This window comes from Dendrobates tinctorius, unplaced genomic scaffold, assembly GCF_039654945.1.
Source record: "Dendrobates tinctorius isolate UK_male_01 unplaced genomic scaffold, ASM3965494v1 ptg000160l, whole genome shotgun sequence".
NCBI lineage: Eukaryota > Metazoa > Chordata > Amphibia > Anura > Dendrobatidae > Dendrobates > Dendrobates tinctorius.
This window is the reverse complement of record NW_027361827.1, coordinates 9,087,808-9,106,692: the sequence shown is the minus strand read 5'-3', so window position 1 is coordinate 9,106,692 and position 18,885 is coordinate 9,087,808. Positions and strand designations below refer to the sequence as shown.

At 45.7% G+C, this 18,885-nt stretch overlaps 1 long non-coding RNA gene across 4 annotated transcripts in view; it reads left to right on the top strand.

The window, feature by feature from the left end:
- Nucleotides 1-18,885, top strand: part of LOC141052422 (uncharacterized) — a 127,904-nt gene that overhangs the window by 104,116 nt on the left and 4,903 nt on the right. The window contains exons 2-4 of one of the 4 annotated variants that reach the window (XR_012220809.1): nt 13,982-14,119; nt 16,392-16,481; nt 17,580-17,729. The exons of 1 other annotated variant lie outside the window; for it this stretch is intronic. This is a non-coding gene — a long non-coding RNA (uncharacterized lncRNA). The remainder of the gene's footprint in view (nt 1-13,981; nt 14,120-16,391; nt 16,482-17,579; nt 17,730-18,885) is intronic. 2 more of the 4 variants (XR_012220807.1, XR_012220808.1) reach the window with 2 other exon arrangements.

The window sequence follows — 18,885 nt, the reverse complement described above, 5'->3', positions numbered from 1 at the left end:
AGGATGGTTGAAATGAACACTAACACCAACACTGATTGCAACACCTTTGACTCTTTTATAGCAGAGCCAGCAATCACACCTGCATTATAACCATGTGCACTTAACTAATGAAACTAGAGTGCAATGACGCTCACCACCACCGGGGGGGAAAACTTAGAACAAACGACACACAGTGCAATAATCCTAATGGCCACCGGGGGCAAAAATACCTTAAGCACAGCTTAGAAAAAAAAAAGGTTACCTGTCCTTTATATCAGTCCTGATCCAGCATAGATCATGACAGATTACACATGAAGTGATGTTTTATAAATATGTCCTTTTCCCTTCACTCTCTACAGGCAGTATTGAGAGTAGAAGGATACATGTCTCTCTAGTTATAGCACTATGGCACTTTATGACAAGCTAGTCCCCTGAGGAGTTTGCTTGGATGAAACACGTTGGGACACCTGTTTAGGGAAAGTGTAATATAGGGTTAGATGTGGACTGTCCTTGTCAGGGCGGAAGTTTGGGGGAAAGATGACTGCGAGCCCCATAGGGATCGACAGGGTATTTTCTTCCCAAAGTTCTTTTCCAGGGACCCTTGCTAACATATAGGATCGCTGAAGACTCCCAGCTCTGCTTCAACTTGGCTGTGAGACTGTTCCAATTTCTTTTTTTCTCACCTTCTTATACATGTGTGTAGCTGTTACTTTTGGCTTTCATCATTGTATAATTTATATATGTGCAATTTGGGTTATGACATATATATGCTTGACTGTGAATTTCCAATTGCTGTATCCTGGTGATATATTGTCATCTATTCTGATAATTATTTAGGTGACATTTTATATCGTTAATAGTGTGTCGAGGTGGGTTTTTTTCTGTTTTATTAGGGACCCTTTACTTAATCGACAATTTTAATGTATTTTTGGGTAAGACACACTTTTCAGGCTTTTTATCTAACAGAGTAAAAGTTATGTTTTAATTTCACCTATTGCTGTATATCAATGTCCAGACTTGCCTCCTCAAAATCCGAGAAGCCTGTTAAAAAAGACAAAAAACAAAAACATCAAACTCAAATCATCCACATGAAGTAGAAAAATACTAAAACACCAAAAAAGGGTACTTACTCTCTGCTGATCGCCGCAACGCTCACGCTGATGACCCTGGGAGGTGCTTTGAGGACCTCTACGCCGAGCCCCAGAATGTGAAGACTATACAAAAAAAAAATTATGTGCTTGGATGTAGGAATATGTATTGTGTGTACTGTGATGTCTGTGATGATCTGTTTTTTATGTGTTGGGTGTGCTGTGATGTCTGTGTGTTAGCGTGGCTGGTCAGGAGCCGGAATCTCCAGGAGTGGACCCTCTGGACGGTGGCACCGAGGGGCCCCGGGCGAGCTGCCAGGTGGAACCGACCCCTATACAGGGACCGTTAGGAGCAGGCCCAGGGGTTCGAGTACCACGGTACATGCATGCAGAGACGCCGCCGGCCGCGAGCCTATCAAAGGAAACCTCCGTGGATGTCGGGCGGTGGGAGGCTGCGGCGTGGGAGCGGTGGCTGGGTGAGTATGCAGAGACGGCGTGACACTGTGATGATCTGTTTCTGCGACGCATGTAAGAAACTTATGGGTCGCCCTCCCAGGGCTGCGGCGTTTCTCGGTACCGGGCCGGTCTCAGCGGGTGGTGTGTCACAGTAGCGGTGACCCGGTCCGTGGCCCTGGGCGCCCAAGTAATGGTGGGATAATGCTTATGTTGGAATGTAGTTAATGGAATAGTTCGTGATGCCACCTGTGGTGTCCGGCAAGTGGGATGTTAGGCCGACGCTGCAGACAGATCCTCTGGGACAGATGGAGTGGTGCAGCAGTGATGTTATAGCCCTCCACAGGCAGGGCTGTCGTCCCAGGGCAGAATAGGTGAAGTGACACTTAGATGGTGTAGTGTCTGGAGCAGGGGATGCAGCAGTGCCAAGCAGGCGGATGCAGGAAGGAATGGAGGACACCAGGGCATGTAGTTCGAAAGCTTTACTCACAGTCTGTAGTTCCCGCTTCTGTGCCATGTCCTCTGGGTCAGGGACTCAGTCAACCTCCAGGCAAGATGGAATGCTCCCTTCCAACACTCCTCCAACTTATGTACCTTTTCTGAACGTCTCCTCTATAGCGCCTTTAAGTGTGAAGATCTCCTAGTACTGAGTTACACTGGAGTTCCTCCTATCAGATGTTCCCAAGAACTCTACTTGTACGGCAGACAGCTGTAGCCTGCTTCGGGGACTCCTTACTCCTGAGTCCCGGCTCTCTATCCATGTTGCTGTTGTGCCCCCAAGTCTTAGATGGGAGTAGTGCATTTACAGTCCACTACTCCACCGGTGTCTGCTGCAGAACCATTAGTGTCCATACAACCTCGGGGACCGGGCCCTGGCCTTGCGCTTAGAACTTCTAGGCAGGGTTCTCTCCTAACCTACGTCCTCTGTGTTCCCTTTTCTCCTACTCTCCATACTTGTCTTTCTCTCTTATGGAAGCTCAGGCTTCAGTTCAATGTCTTTCTCTTTCTTTCCTTTCCCGTGCCTCGGGGACCGGGGACCGGGCCCCGGCCTTGCGCTTAGAACTTCTAGGCAGGGTTCTCTCCTAACCTACGTCCTCTGTGTTCCCTTTTCTCCTACTCTCCGTACGTGTCTTTCTCTCTTATGGAAGCTCAGGCTTCAGTTCAATGTCTTTCTCTTTCTTTCCTTTCCCGTGCCAGCAGACCCGGGTCACTCAGGCCTGCTGCAGCACTCCTTCCTCCATCCCTCTTCCAGGGATCCCCACTCCTCTCCGAGTGGCTTCCTCTCTCAGACTCCCCGTCTGACTGACCTGTAATCCTAAACCTTCCCACTCTTTTATGTATTCTCAACTCCACCCACCTCCCAGCACGTTTAGTGTTCCGAGCAGGGAACCACCAAAGGTGCTCTGCTTCTCTCTAAGCAAGGAGCCGCAATGTGGTTTTGCTGAACTACTCTATTGTGTGGGGTGCGAGTGTTGGAGTGTGGTCAGGAGTTCCCACCTTACCTGGATGGTGTGGCACCACACCTTAGGAGAAGGTGCAGTACCTCTGTGTGACTGAGCCTCAGGGGCACCACACTTACACTCTGCGCGCCTGTTCCTGGAATTTCTCCACCCCATCCGTCTCCTTCTGGAAGCACCTGTGATGCTGCAGCTTCCTGTGAAACCAGAATTAATGCATATAGGGTTATGTGTACAAAAAAATGTTAAAATCACCAAAAATAAAAATTTTAATTACCTCAGTTCGCTGATGCTGTGAGGGAGGGCTCCCAGAAGAAGACATAATGGCCTGGCTTGGTCCCTGGTTTCTCAAAGTATCTGCAAGTTTAAATACACTTGTTAGCTACTATACAAATTATATATTAAGCTTTCTGGCCTTTAATACTTACATCACGACTTTCACTGGTGGCCTGGCTTGGTCACTGGTGGCCTGGCTACTCCAAGTATCTGCAAGTATAAAGACACTTGTTGACTATTATAATAAGATTATTTCTGTGTTGTCCGCTGCCTTAGGAAAAAAAAAGATAGCTCCAGAGCTATTAGGATTTCAACACCTCCCCCAAAAAAAATCCCCCTATGCCCCCCTCAAACAAAAAATGCTAAATACTTTAGTAGGTTGCTAACTCCTCCCCCTCTGTAATTTAAAGGTTAGATATGCACGATGCGCAAGCAAACATAACCCTCCACCTCCTGTATTTCCCCCAAAAAAAACAAACATAATAACACAGCCACATTAGTGCGTTGTAAACACCATTGCACAGTAAATACCCTCCTTCCCATTTTAAGTCCCTAAAACCCCCACTTGAATAACACACCTACCCAAGTAGTACCTTGCAAACACCATTGCATAGTAAATACCCTCCTTCCCACTTTAAATCCCTAAACCCCCACTTGAATATCTATTGACCAAAGATGTCATGTTTTAAAAACCCTGTTAAAATTTTAAAGACCCAATTTCTGCATTCCCCATTTGTATGCACCATTTTTTTTGAAAATAGAACCTCAAACACCTCTGTATTGCATGTAAACCAAAATAACCAACACAGGTGCTTTCCTGTGTGACATAACCCAAAATTTTAAAGTTACCTTGGTGAAATGATACTACAGATTACAATTTTTTAGAACCATTTTTAATATTTTTTTTTAAACTTTTTTTTAATTTTTGTTAAAGCAACTAGGAGCTACACTGCTCTTTATTTGAAATACAAGAACAGTAAATGAAAAATAAAAAAAATGCTTGGCCGGACTCACACACACTTGACGGACTCACACACACACTCACCAGACTCACACACACACACACACTCGCCGGACTCACACACACACTCGATGGTCTCACACACACACTCGCTGGACTCACACACACACACTCGCCGGACTCACACACACACACTCACACTCGCCGGACTCACACACACACTCGCCGGTCTCACACACTCGCCGGACTCACACACACTCGCCGGACTCACACACACTCGCCGGACACACACACACACACTCGCCGGACTCACACACACACTCGCCGATCTCACACACACACACTCGCCGGACTCACATACACTCTCTGGACTCAAACACATTCGCCGGACTCACACTTGTTGGACTCACGCTGACTGCTGGCTGGACTCCCACTGGCCTCTGTGTAGCTGGACTCTGGCTAGCTGGATTCTGGCTGTACTCTTGCTGGCTGTAATGCTTGCTGGCTGTCACATCGCCATCGGATACAGGGACTGCTGTTCCTGCTTCAGCCACTAGGAGGCACCAGACTGGCAAGTCGCCGTCAGACCCGAGCTCTGCTATTCTGGTCTCGGCCTCTGGGAGGCGCCGGACTGTCATGTCACGGTCAAACTCGGGGACGGCTGTTCCTGCCTTGGCCACTGGGAGGCGTCGTGGTCCGCCCTTGGGTACTGCTAATAGGGAGGAGGCTCCTCCGCAGGCATCTGGTGGCCGCAGGCTGCGCTCCTCTGTCGGGCATGAAGGGGTTGGTGCATCACCATCTGGCCTGGTCCTGGGGGCGGTCCTAATGATGTCTTCAGACCGTGAACCTGTGAGGGATGATCTGATCCCTCAAATACCTTGGGGCTGGTCTTGCAGGCCGCCAGATATAGTCTTGGTTTCCCCAGTGTGCTAGTTTGTTTGCTATCTTTGATTCGGACCTTTGCCTGGATTTCTGACTCTGCTCCTGCCTGACGATTTTGTACCTCTGCCGCCCTTCTGGTTTACGACTCTGACCTTGGCCTGGTTTTTGACGCTGCGACTGCCTAACGATTTTGTACCTCTGCCTCCCTCCCGGTTTATGACTCTGACCTTGGCCTGGATTTTACTCTGCTACTGTCTGCCATTTTTGTACCTCTTTCTGGCGACCTTCCTGCTCTGGTCCACTGCTCTTATTCAGACATCTACCTCCTGGGCTCTGCTGTAAATCCAGATCCCTGTATAGGGGTAAAAGGTATTGGGGATGCTCGGGGTGCTGTCTTACTGCAGCCCAGACTCGCAGACGGACGTCACACTGGCACATTGAGGAGTGAAGTCCTACCTGGCAGGTTTATATAGATTTTGGGCTGTCTGGCCAGTTGGCTAGAAAATAATAATTGGAGCATGCTCAGTTCAAAAAAATGGAATCCGTTGCCCATAGGCTTCCATTATAGCCAACGATGGACGGCGCCGGATCTGTCACTGGCTGACTTTTCGACGTAGACAAAAAACGTTACTTTGTCCATCGTCTCCAGCCGCCAGACTCAAATTCTCTGACGGATCCAGCGAATGACGGACGAAATGTGAGGCCATCTGTCGCAATCCGTCGCTAACACAAGTCTATGAGAAAAAACGGATCCAGTGGCACCAGTCACCGGATCCATTTTTTTCAAAATATGTGAAAGCAGCATTGGTACATTCTCTAACTGAGTCGCTGTGCCAGTGGGGTACCGCAGGGGTCAGTGTTGGGACCTACCATCTTCAACATATTTACTAGTGATGAGGGAACATGCTCGCAACTACTCGTTACTCGCCCGAGTATCACAGTACTCAGTGTACTCGGTGAGCACCGAGCATTTCCGGGATTATTCGGCAGGAACTCACTTTTTAGAGACCCAATCACACTGCAGGGATTGTCTGCCAGGCAATGAAACGCCGCAGCCATCTTTGTTGTAGTCGTGCAGTGATTGGCTGGCCGCACAGCATCATCAGGGGTATGAGACCGGACGCCGCCCTGCTCGGCGCATTCAGCTCCAGATTGAGAGAGTGTAGGGAGAGGTACTGCCGATATAGGGTCAGAATTGGGGATTCATTAGTTAGTGTGGGGTCTACCATCCTAAATGCTCACATCCAGCTAAAACAACAGTGCTTCTAAGGCCTCATACCCATTGGCGATTAAAAAAAGGTCCGATTTCTGGACTGGAAAAAAGGGTGGAGTACTATGCCAGTGTCTTGCGATTTCTATGCAATTTTTTTTTTCCATCCGTTTTCCATCCATTTTCCGTCCGTTTTTCATCAGTTTTTTTTTCCCTGACACTCTTTTTCTACAGTCATTTACAGGACCATTTACAGTGTTCTATACCACAGAATGGTGATGTATCCGTTAAAGACCGATTTTGGCTGAGAAAAAAATCACAAGTGAGATGTCACCCATTCACTAACATGGGTCAGAGTGCAATCCGATTAAAAATTGGATTGCAATCGTCCGCTTTCATCGCCAGTGAGTATGAAGCCTAAGGACTTATTCTGGAGTATATAGGTTCCAGTGTTAGGTAGGCAGGGTAGTGTACGTCGCGCTATACACATCAGTGCAAGGCCTGCAGGCACTGTATGTGTGTATATACTTATCATTGCATACTGTATATGAAGAGGGTCCATTCCCTTCCTGTGTTCTGGTGCTGCTGCTGCTACCTGTAGGATATATTAGACGTATATAGCTAGCCCCAGGTGTAATTGGAATACAGGCCACACATTTTTTGGTGTGGTATGTCCGTGCCAGCTTATATCTGTGCATGCTCAAAGTTTGCCCAGTTTACGGCTGTTTTCTTTTTTGGCCTGGCTGTCACTTTTGGTTAAACACAGGAGTATTTAGCCAAAAAAAAAATACAGGCCACACATTTATTGTAGTGGTATCTCCGTTGCTCATATCTGTGTGTGCTCAAAGTTTTGCAAGTTTACGATGCTTTTCTTTTTTTCTCCTGGTTGAAACTATACTTAAATACAGCACTAGTTAGGGCAAAAATAAAAAAAAACAGGGTACACATTTGTCGTAGTGGTATCTCCGTGGCACCTCATATCTGTGTGTGCTCAAAGTTTTGCCAGTTTACGGCGCTCTTCTTTTTTTGTCCTAGGTGAAACTTTACTTATATACAGCACTATGTTGCAGTTTTTTAAAAAACAGGCCACATTTTACAGTGGGGTCTATCTCTGACACGCCTCATACATCCATGTGCCAAAAATTGAGGCATTTTAGGCCTAAATTCCCTTTTGAGCAGCACAGAACATGTTAACCCTGGTGATTTAGTGGCGGAGAATGAGGAGACATAATGATAAATCATACTGAAATCAAAAAACTAAATAAAAAATGTGAATCCACCTATGAAAGAAAATAATAAAAGGGTGGGGGCGAACACAGGTTCATAGATACTGTATGAAGCCAGCATGTGTCCAATGAGATATGTTTGTCCCGAGCAACAATTCAGAGACAGGAATATAACTTAAAATATAATAGTATTTCAATATTTTTCTATTGTACAGGTATACACTAGATCCTAAGGGGATAGTCCAGAGACAGTAAAACTGGAAAATCTAATAAATAAAGCTCAATGTGTGTGTGTATGTATGTATCTATGTCCGGGATTGGCATCTGCACCGTCACAGCTACAGCCACAAAATTTTGCACAGTCACACGTCTGGACCCCGAGAGCGTCATAGGCTATGTTGTGAGGCGAAATTTTAGCCCTGCACGTTCCAATTCACCAAACAATTTAGCCTACTATTCTTATCATTTCTATGGTGTTATCGTCCTTCTGTAAAGCTGGAAATAACACAATTTTTATTCGGTCGTCCATGACAGCACCACCTGAGACAGGGGAGCCGCCCTCCAGGAACAGGAAATCCTACAGATACATAAGGGCGGCACCTCTCCCACGCATCAGTTGGCTTCCTGTTCCTGGAGGAGAGGATTCCCTACAGATCATGCCATCATGGACGAAGGAATCCCCAGGCTGGCTGTCTGACTCAGGTAGCGGGGGGGTCTCCTACCTCGGGCAGTGCGGAGTCCCCTGAAAGCACCACGGTAGCCCAGGTAGGGTTCCACGTCAGTGTGCGGGGCAGGTGGGAGCGGGGTCCGGCGGATGCCCGTCTCCTGGGCCTGCGCCGGCGGGTAAGTTTGGATCCTCCCCCCGGACCCCGTTCCTTGGTCCTGCTGGTGCGGTCTCCCTTCGTCCGGGCCGCGGTCGGGGGCATACGGCTGTGCAACTTTCCCAGAACTTTGCCATTGTTCCCCTGCCTGAGCTGGATTGTACTTCTGTCTCGCTCGCTTGGACTCCTTGGCTGTACAACAAACTCTGGCGTCTGCTGCCAGCGTTCTCACATGGGAATTTTTTCAGTAATTCCACTACAAGGGCTCTCTTGTACAGCAACATTTTTGTACACCTCTCTGCCTCTAGAAGAAGATATTGAAAGTTCTCCTTGTAGCGTGGGTCCAGAAGTGTCACCAAGCAATAAAGAGTATCACTGAAAATTTTTATAATGCAATGGTCGCGGGAAACTCAGCGCAACATAAAGTCAGCCCAATGAGTCCCAGACTGCTAACAAGCAACACCTCCGTGTCGTCACCAAGGTGATGACTGACCATGCTGTCCTCCTCCATGTCCTCAGGCCTACAACACTTACAATGAACCTCAGTAAGATCATAGTAGAAACATCATAATAAATACCTTCTTGTAAATACATCCCTGTATTTTTAAGTTCCCCCATCTCATTTTAGATTGTAAGTTATCACGAGCAGGATTGTTTTGTTTTGGTTTAATTATTGTTATCGTTGTTACTTTTGTAGATTGTAAGCTGTCACCATCAGGGTAGTTTTGTTTTGGTTTAATTATTGGATTATTGTTATCGTTGTTACTTAGGACTGTTGTGTTTGAAACTGTTAAACTGTAAATATGTTTTCGCTCTGTAATAACTCTCAATCTTCAAATTAGAACACAGATAAGCAGGATGGAGACGTTAATTATGGTGTCATTCACACTCACCCTCTTTGTGGATTCGTCAATGTTTTGGAGGATGTTACATATGTCAGACATCCATGTCCACTCCTCACATGTTATTTTTGAAGACAGAACTGAATACTGACAAACCTGTTGATGATGGTAGATTATTCACCAACTGCCATCTTCTGCTCACAATTCCTTTCCAACATCTGCAGTGTAGAGTTCCAAGGGCATCACACACCAGTTGTTGAGCCATAAGCTGCCAGCGCTGCTGAATCACGGCAAGGGCCGATGAAGCTGTAGCTGACTTTCTAAAATGGGTATTTTGAGCGTTGCACTTTCCAAGCAGATCTGCCAGCTCCATGTCGGTTTTCCAAAAACGTTCACCAAGTTGTTTAAGCGCATGAGATAGGCATGGCACGTGTGTGAGCTCGCCTCACCACAGAGCAGCCACCAGGTTCCAGTCATTGTTGCACACAACCATGCACACAACCATGCCTGGTTGTGGGTTCAGGCGTCTCAGCCACCGATGTGCCTGCTCTTTCAGAGCTGTCCAAAACTCTTCAGCATTTTGGGGTTTGTCACAGAAGCATATTAGCTTCAGCACAGCCTGTTTCTGCTTTCATTTGGCAGTGCTGCAGTGCTTCCAGCTTGTGACTGATGTGGTCATTTTGGAGATGGAGGCTGAAGAGGAGGCGGAGAAGGTGCAGGAGCTGTAGACTGTGGGGACAACCCAGATTGACATAGGTCATGCAATACTCGGGGTTTGGGAGGACGTGCACCATACCAAGGTTGGAGTGGGTCCCAGCTTCCACTATGTTAACCCATTGTGCTCTCATTGAAATGTACCATCCCTGACCACAAGCTCTTGTCCACGTGTTTATGGTTAGGAGATTTTTCCACGTAACAGCATTGTGGAGGGCACGGGTAATGTTGTGGGACACATGCCTGTGTAATGCCGGGATGGCACACTGGGACAAATATTCGTGCCCTCGGGGTGATACTCGACTCTGCCTTCTCTTTAAAAGTAAGATCCAAGCCCTTGCCTCCTACTGCCCATTACAACTCAAAAACATTTCCTGGATCTGTACATTCCAAGAAAATTCAAAAATGTTTGTGAATGCCCTCATGATCTCCCTCCTCGACTATTGCAACCTTATACTTTATAGTTTCCCTTCTAGCACTCTTGCCTCACTCAAACCTATCCAAAACTCTGCTGCCAGAGTAATCCAACTGTCTCTCCATTATTCCCCAGCCTCTCCTCTGTGCCATGTCCTTCACTGCCTTCCTATTGCCCATATGCTACAGTTCAAAACCCTAAGGCTGAGTTCACACGTGGCGTTTTTTTCGCGTTTCCGCGGCAGTTTTAACCGCGCGATTTTGCCACGAAAACGCGAAAAATAAGCATCCCATGCATTCCTATGGGATTCCGCAATGCTGTGCTAATGCTGCGGTTTTTGCCGCGGCGGAATCGCTTCGCGGTAAAAACCACAGCATGCTAATTAATTTGCGGAATCGCAGCGATCCAGCACCCATAGGAATGCATTGTTCCGCTTACTTCACGCATGTGGCTGTGCACACCATGCGGAAAGTAAGCAGAACAATTGCGGATGGTACCCACGGTCCGGAGGAGAGGAGACTGTCCTCCAGGCTTTGGGTACCATATCCCTGTAAAAAATAGAATTTAAAAATAAAAAGTATTGTTATTCTCACCCTCCGACGTCCCGTGCAGTCTTCCCGCTTCTCTTCACGCTCTCGTTCCCAGTAGTCCTTTGCGAAAATGCCCGCGATGGCGTCCGTTCTCGCGGGATCGCGAAGTCTCGCGGTCATTCGCGCGACGTCATCGCGAATTACCGCGAGACATCGCGATCCCGCGAGAACGGACGTCATCGCGGGCATTTTTGCAAAGGATTACTGGGAACAGCTGCGCGGGACGTCGGAGGGTAAGAATAACACCATTTTTTATTTTTTTTTACATTCTATCTTTTACTACTGATGCTGCATAGGCGGCCTCAGTAGTAAAAAGTTGGTCACACTTGTCAAACACTATGTTTGACGAGTGTGACCAACCTGTCAATCAGTTCTTCAAGCGATGCTACAGATCGCTTGGAAAACGCTAGCATTCTGCAAGCTAATTCCGCTTGCAAAATGCTAGTTTTTCCACGGGAAAATCGCGGGAATTTAAAATGCGATTTTCCCGCGGACTGGAATTCCGGAATTCCCGCAGTAATTTCCGCGAGAGTTCCGGTACGTGTGCACTTAGCCTAAATATGACATACAAAGCCTTCCACAATCTGTCTCCTCCATACATCTGTGACATGGTCTCCCAATGTCCGACTGGCTCATGACTTCTTGTACGCAAACCCAGTGTGCCGTCAGCGAGATGATCATCCTTGCCCACAAGCGCTTGTCCACTGGTCTGTGGTTCGTGCACTTTCCCTGTACCAGCATTGTTGATGTCCCAGGTAATGTTGTGGGACACGTGCTTGCTTGTCTAATGTTGTGACGGCAGACTGGGAGAAATAGTGTCGGGTGGGGACAGAGTACCTTGTTAAGGTCACCGCCATCATGTTGCGGAAAGCGTCCGTTTCCCACAAGCCTAAAATGCAACATTTCAAGCGCAAGCAGATGAGAAATTTGTTAATTTAGTGCTGTGGCCTGTGGGGCGTTGGCTGCATCTTTCCGCTTACATTCCAATAACTGGGGTATGGACAACTGAAGGCTGCACTGGGACAAGGACGTGGACGTGCTTGATGATGGTGCTATTTGACTGTGGTCAACAGCAGGTGCAGGGAAGGAGACATCTTTGCATGCACTGTGGACAGGGGATTGGCTTGCACGCACAACAGCGAAAGAAGCAGTGGTATCAACCGCAGACACTGTTCATGGAGCCTGGTGTTCAACCAACAAAGTTTGTTGCTTTTCTGCCATGTGCCTGATCATGCTGGTGATGGTAAGGCTGCTAGTTAACCCGTTCATGACCCAGCCTATTTTGACCTTAATGACCTGGCCATTTTTTGCAATTCTGACCAGTGTCCCTTTATGAGGTAATAACTCAGGAATGCTTCAACGGATCCTAGCAATTCTGAGATTCTTTTTTAGTGACACATTGGACATCATGTTAGTGGTAAATGTAGGTCAATAACTTTTGCGTTTATTGGTGTAAAAATGAGAAATTTGGTGAAAATTTTTAAAATTTCGCAATTTTAAAATTTTGAATTTTTATTCTGTTAAACCGGAGAGTTATGTGACACAAAATAGTTAATAAATAACATTTTCCACATGTCTACTTTACATCGACACAATTTTGGAAACAAAGTTTTTTTTTTTCACAATAATTTTCTTTCAGCCTCAGTTTTTTCATTTTCACATGGGCAACAGGATAAATTGGATCCTAAAATTTGTTGGGCAATTTCTCCTGAGTACACCGATACCTCATATGTGGTCATAAACCACTGTTTGGGCGCACGGCAGGGTCCGGAAGGGAAGGAGAGCAATTTGACTTTTTGAGTGGAAAATTAGCTTCAATCCTTATCGGACACCATGTCGCATTTGGAGAGCCCCTGTGTACCTAAACAGTGAAAACCCCCCACAAGTGACACCATTTTGGAAACTAGACCCCTTAAGGAACTTAGTTAGATGTGTAGTGAGCACTTTGAACCTCCAAGTGCTTCACAAAAGTTTATAACGCAGAGCAGTGAAAATAAAAAATCATTTTTTTCCTCAAAAATGATTTTTTATCACGCTATTTTTTATTTTCACATGGCTAACGGGAGAAATTGGACCTCAAAAGTTCTTGTCCAGTTTGTCCTGAGTACGATGGTACCCCATATCTGGGGGGGAAACACTGTCTGGGCGCACGGCAGGGCTCAGAAGGGAGGAGCGCCATTTGAATTTTTGAAATGAAAATTAGCTCCATTCGTTACCAGACACCATGTCGTGTTTGGAGAGCCCCTGTGTGCCTAAACTTTGGAGCTCCCCCACAAATGACCCCATTTTGGAACCTAGACCCCCTAAGGAACTTATCTAGATGCATTTTGAGCACTTTGAACCCCCAGGTGCTTCACAGAAGTTTATAATGCAGAGCCATGAAAATAAAAAATATTTTTTTCCTCCAAAAATTATTTTTTAGTCCGCAATTTTTTATTTTCACAAGGGAAATAGGAGAAATTGGACCCCAAAAGTACAGAGATATCCCGAATGAAAACTTCTTCCAGAGCGCTCTGGACCTCAGATTTGGGCGAAGGTTCACCTTCCAACTAGACAATGACCCTAAGTACAATACATAGCTAAAATAACAAAGGAGTGGCTTCTGAACAACTCTGTGACCATTCTTGACTGGCCCAGTTAGGGCCCTGATCTAATCCCAATTGAGCATCTCTGGAGAGACCTGAAAATGGCTGTCCACCAACGTTGACCATCCAACTTGACGGAACTGGAGAGGAAGCATGGCAGAGGATCCCCAAATCTGGATGTGAAAAACTTATTGCATCATTTCCAAGAAGACTCATGGCTGTACTTGCTTAAAAGGGTGTTTCTACTCAATACTGAGCAAAGGGTCTGAATACTTATGAACATGTGATATTTCAGTTTTTCTCTTTTAATAAATTTGTAAAAATTTCTATATTTCTGTGTTTTTTCAGTCAAGATGTACTTTATTGAGAAAAAATGAGAAAAAAATGAACTTTTTTGAATTTGCCAAATGGCTGCAATGAAACAAAGAGTGATAAGATTAAAGGGGCCTGAATATTTTCTGTACCCACTGTATGTGTCACAGGGTTTCCACAACATTGAGGAGCAGAAGACTGCGTCGTTGGATTGATCTTACTCCTGCGCTGAGAATAAGCACTTCTCCTTCATTTTAATGGTGTTTATTGTAGGGGCGGCAGGACACTACCCAATCACCTTACTTTCAGTAAGTGCCAGTGGCGTCTTTTAAACTCAGGCTAATCTGATGTGTTTGTCAAGCACAGGAATCTCTGGTATTTTTTGTTGATGAATTGTCTTTTGTATCATTTTTTCGGTAGTTTTTTTTAGCATTCTCAGAAAGGTTTGGCCACCGTCGTTTCTTTGTTGGAATTTCCCATGATATTTATGATGTCTTTTTGACTCTTGTTTTCTGGGTTCTTTTTTTTTTAAATTTCATTGACTAAATAAAAAACGATGTCAGAATGCGCAAAAGGAGGTTTAGTTGTCTGCCAGTCGTCTTCTGAGCTCTCTCATTGACTGGTATTATAAAGTACACAATGTCTTCCAAGCATTCAACTGCAGAAAAATGGACATATCACCTCTTTTAACTGCTTGGTGTTTTAGAAACCTAAATTGTTACAAGACATTCAAAAGACTGAAAATACGTACAGGCAGGGCCGTCATCAGAGCTTTACTGCCCTTACTGGCGTATGGGGCCCAATGAGCAGAGGAGACCCAAAGCGGTCCCCCTCTGTTCTGCTCATCGGGTCCCAGCGGTAGGATCCTGCCGCATCAGTAACTAGCTGTGCGTCCTCTGACACACGATCAGTTAAAATCTGTTGCAGTGCAGGAGACACTATGGAGCTGATGCATTATACTATGGGTGCATTGTACTATGGGGCTGCTGTATTATACTATGGGTGCATTATACTATGGGGCTGCTGCATTATACTATGGGTGCATTATGCTATGGGGCTGCTGAATTAAACTATGGGGCTGCTGCATTACATTATGGGGTGCATTATACTTCTATAGGGGTGCACTATACTATGGGTGCATTATACTTTGGGGCTACTGCATTATACCATGGGGTGCATTTTACTGCTATGGGGTTGCATTATACTGTGGGGTGCATTATATTGCTATGGGGGTGCATTATACTGCTATGGAGGTGCATTATATTACTACTAGATTATGGCCTGATGCTATCGCATTGGGAGGATGCGATAGCATCACACCTCTTGCCATGTTAACCCTCAACACACACACTCCTCTCACCTTTCACCATCTCCACTCACTCTTTCACTCCACATATGACCCCTTCTCTCACTCTGTCTCTCATACTCACGCCGTCATCGCCGCTGCTCCACGATCCCCGACATCTTCTTCCGCCGGCGCCATCCTGGATCCAGATGTTGTCCACGCCGGCGACATGTTCTTGCGGCGACGCCATCTTGAGTATCGTGAAATCCCGCGATACTCAAAATGGCGTCGCCAGAAGAACATGTCGCCAGCATGGACGACGTCGGGATCCAAAATGGCGTTGGCGAAATCTCGCGAGTTTTCGCCGATGCCATTTTGGATCCCGACGTCATCCTCGCCGGCAACATGTTCTTGCGGCGACGCCATCTTGACTATCGCGGGATTTCGCCGATCCAAAATGGCGTCGCCGCAAGAACATGTCGCCGGCGTGGAGGACGTCTGGATCCAGGATGGCGCCGGCAGAAGATGATGTCGGGGATCGTGGATCAGCGGCGATGACGGTGTGAGTATGAGAGATGGAGTGAGAGAAAGGGTCGTATGTGGAGTGAAAGAGTGAGTGGACGTGAGTGGAGATGGTGAAAGGTGAGAGGAGTGTGTGTGTTGAGGGTTAACATGGAAAGAGGTGAGCGGTGACGTCACCGGTTACAACTGGACAGAAGTTGTTACAACCGGAAGCTGCTTAGGGCATTTATTATTATAGATAGGGTAAATTTTTCTGCTATGTGGTGCATTATGCTTCTATGACACTGCATTATACTATGAGGTGTATTATACTCCTATGGGAGTGCATTATACTGCTATGGGGGTGCATTATGCTGCTATGGGGTGCATTATACTCATATGGGGTGCATTATACTGCTATGTGGGTGCATTATACTATATATGACTATGGGGTACATTATACTACTATGGGGGTGCATTTTACTGCTATATATGACTATGGAGTACATTATACTATTATGGATGACTATGGAGGCAATATGGAGAGACACGGGGAAATATGGAGAGACTTGACGCAGAATGGGAGGACACATGGGGTCCAGTATGTGGGATTTTATTACTGTAGTGGCTAAATAAAGGATATTATTTTTGAGGATACTGTTTTCAGTGTGGGAGAGGAGATGTCCTGTTACTGTGCAGGGCGACACAGTCACTTATTTTCTTCATCTGGCGTAGTGTAGAGGTTGGTGAAAAATTGGGGAATGTGCTCTAGATAACTGTGCTATTTTCTGTAGAGATGAGTCCTGGCTGAAAGAAGTGATGGCAGTGTGCGCTGGATAAAGATGAAAAGTGAAGATGAAAAACTTCAACTAGACATGTCACTGGTGAGTCAGTGTGCTACCTGTACACTGATACTATATATTGTATACTATATACAGAGCTCCTGTGCATTATGTCACTGGTGATCACTGTATTATCTGTACACTGACAGTATACACAGAGATCCTTTTTATAATGTCACTGGTGATCACTGTATTACCTGTACACTGACACTAAATACAAAGCTACTGTGTATGTCACTGGTGATCACTGTATTACCTGTACACTGACACTATATGTACACTGACACTATATACAGAACCCCTGTGTATGTCACCGGTGATCACTGTATTACCTGTACTCTGACAGTATATACGGAGCTCCTGTGTATAATGTCACTGGTGATCACTGTATTACCTGTACACTGACACTATATACAGATCTACTGTGTATAATGTCACCGGTGATCACTGTATTACCTGTACACGGACACTGTATACGAAGTACAGAGCTTCTGTGTATAATATCACTGGTGATCAATGTATTACTACCACTATGTTTTGGTAATATGAGATCTGGTCATGATGTGGCGGTATTTGTTTCTTGTATGTGGTATTTTTCAGTCACCATGTGGTGGTAATATGTGATCTGGTCATGGTGTGTCGGTTTTTGTTACTTGTATGTGGTATTATTTGATCACTATATGGTGGTAATATGTGGTCTGGTGTGGTGGTATTTGTCCCTTGTTTGTCATTTTAAAAATTGAAAAATAAAAATATAACTAAATTGTATTTGGATATTTTAACAAATATTTAGCAAGTTACAGTAGAGTATAGCCCAGCCAAAAGAGTCTACCTTGTCATAGTGATGGATTAAAAAATCTTTTGGCCAAAACAAAACCTGCTAGTTATGTATGTGGTGATGGGAACTGTAAAAATGTGATTGATAAGGATGTGGTGCGGAAGTGGAGTTTTTCTAAGAGAGGGCAGTGGGACTGTGGATTGTTTGAGGGGAGGAGCGTGGGTGGACTCTCATGGGGGCCCTGAAAATTTTGCCAGTATGGTGTCCCGAAATTCCTAGTGGCAGCCATGTGTACTGTAATTTATTTTAACACAGAAATGCATATGTTCTTTCTCCTGAGCGTTTTCACATATGTTTTTCAGCTGGTTTCCACAGTGAAATTCATATGAAAAAGGCGCAGTGTGCACATACGCCAATGCAATTTTAAAGCCAATGTGTCACAGGGTTTCCTGTTATGATTGGGTCACCGAGGAGGAGAGCAAGCCCAAGCTAAGCCACAGGAAACCAGAGAGGTTGGTAACTAAGCAGATTGCAGACCCCTGATCCTATCCACACAACTAGCAGTAGCTGTGGAGCGTACCTACGATGATCCTAGATGCCTCGGCACAGCCGGAGAGCTAACTAAGCCTAAAGCAAGAAAGTGGAAATCTAAACTGCCCCAGAGCAGAACCCAAAGGAATAGATAGCCCCCAAACATATATTGTCGGTGAGACAAGATGAAACCACAAACGCAGGCAGGAAAATAGACTGAGCAAATGATGGGGCCCACACTGACTAGACAGGACAGGAAAGGAAAGACGCTGTCTGCAATCACGCAAAAAACCCTGCAAAAAGTCCAACAAGTCTGATGCAAAAAACACTGAAGTCGCACGACTTCGCCCACTATATCAGTGTGAAGGGTTAATACTAAAATCAGAGTTGAAGTTTCATTTTATCCATTCTCTGAAGGTTTTGTTTCTTAATTTTTGTTGTTGTAAGATAAATTTTTATAATTGGCATGGGCTTTTATGAAACCAGACTGTTCTCATCAGGTACAAAGATAAGGGAGGCGGGGGTGTAAAACTCTGAAGAATATGCCATTATACTACTTTCTACGCTATCTAGGTACGGACATATATGTAGTTTCCGGTTTTCTTGCAATATTATTGGCTTATAAAGTTAAATGATGCTATTGGTACTTGAGAACCTTGCATAATTAAGCAAAAGATTATAAAAAATGTGACTAAAATAAAGGGGCTTAGTGATCTGCCTCGATCCTCCCGTACAGAGACTCTGTCTCCGTGTGGTCATTTGAGTTGCTAGCAACACTGGAATAATTTGGAAATCACTGGATCAACCGTGAAGGGTTAATTTAGCCCTCCCAAAATAGCTACCTCGACAGTGGCGCCCAACGTGGGGACCCCGAACAGGGACGCCTCTGCTCCCGGAGGACAACAAGACAAAGGACCCTCGGAGTGGACACAGGTGCTGGAAAATTGGGACTGATCATCCCCCACAACCACGGTAAGTTGGCAGTTATACTGTTCAGACTGACCGTTGGTGTGGTTTTCCTGTGCTTGTTGCTGCAAAGAGGATCTGAGGTTTGACCCCTGGTGGGGTGATTCATGGGTGGAATCATATAGAGGTGTAGTCCCGTTGGGGGCCCAGTGCTCGAACCGTACCTCATAA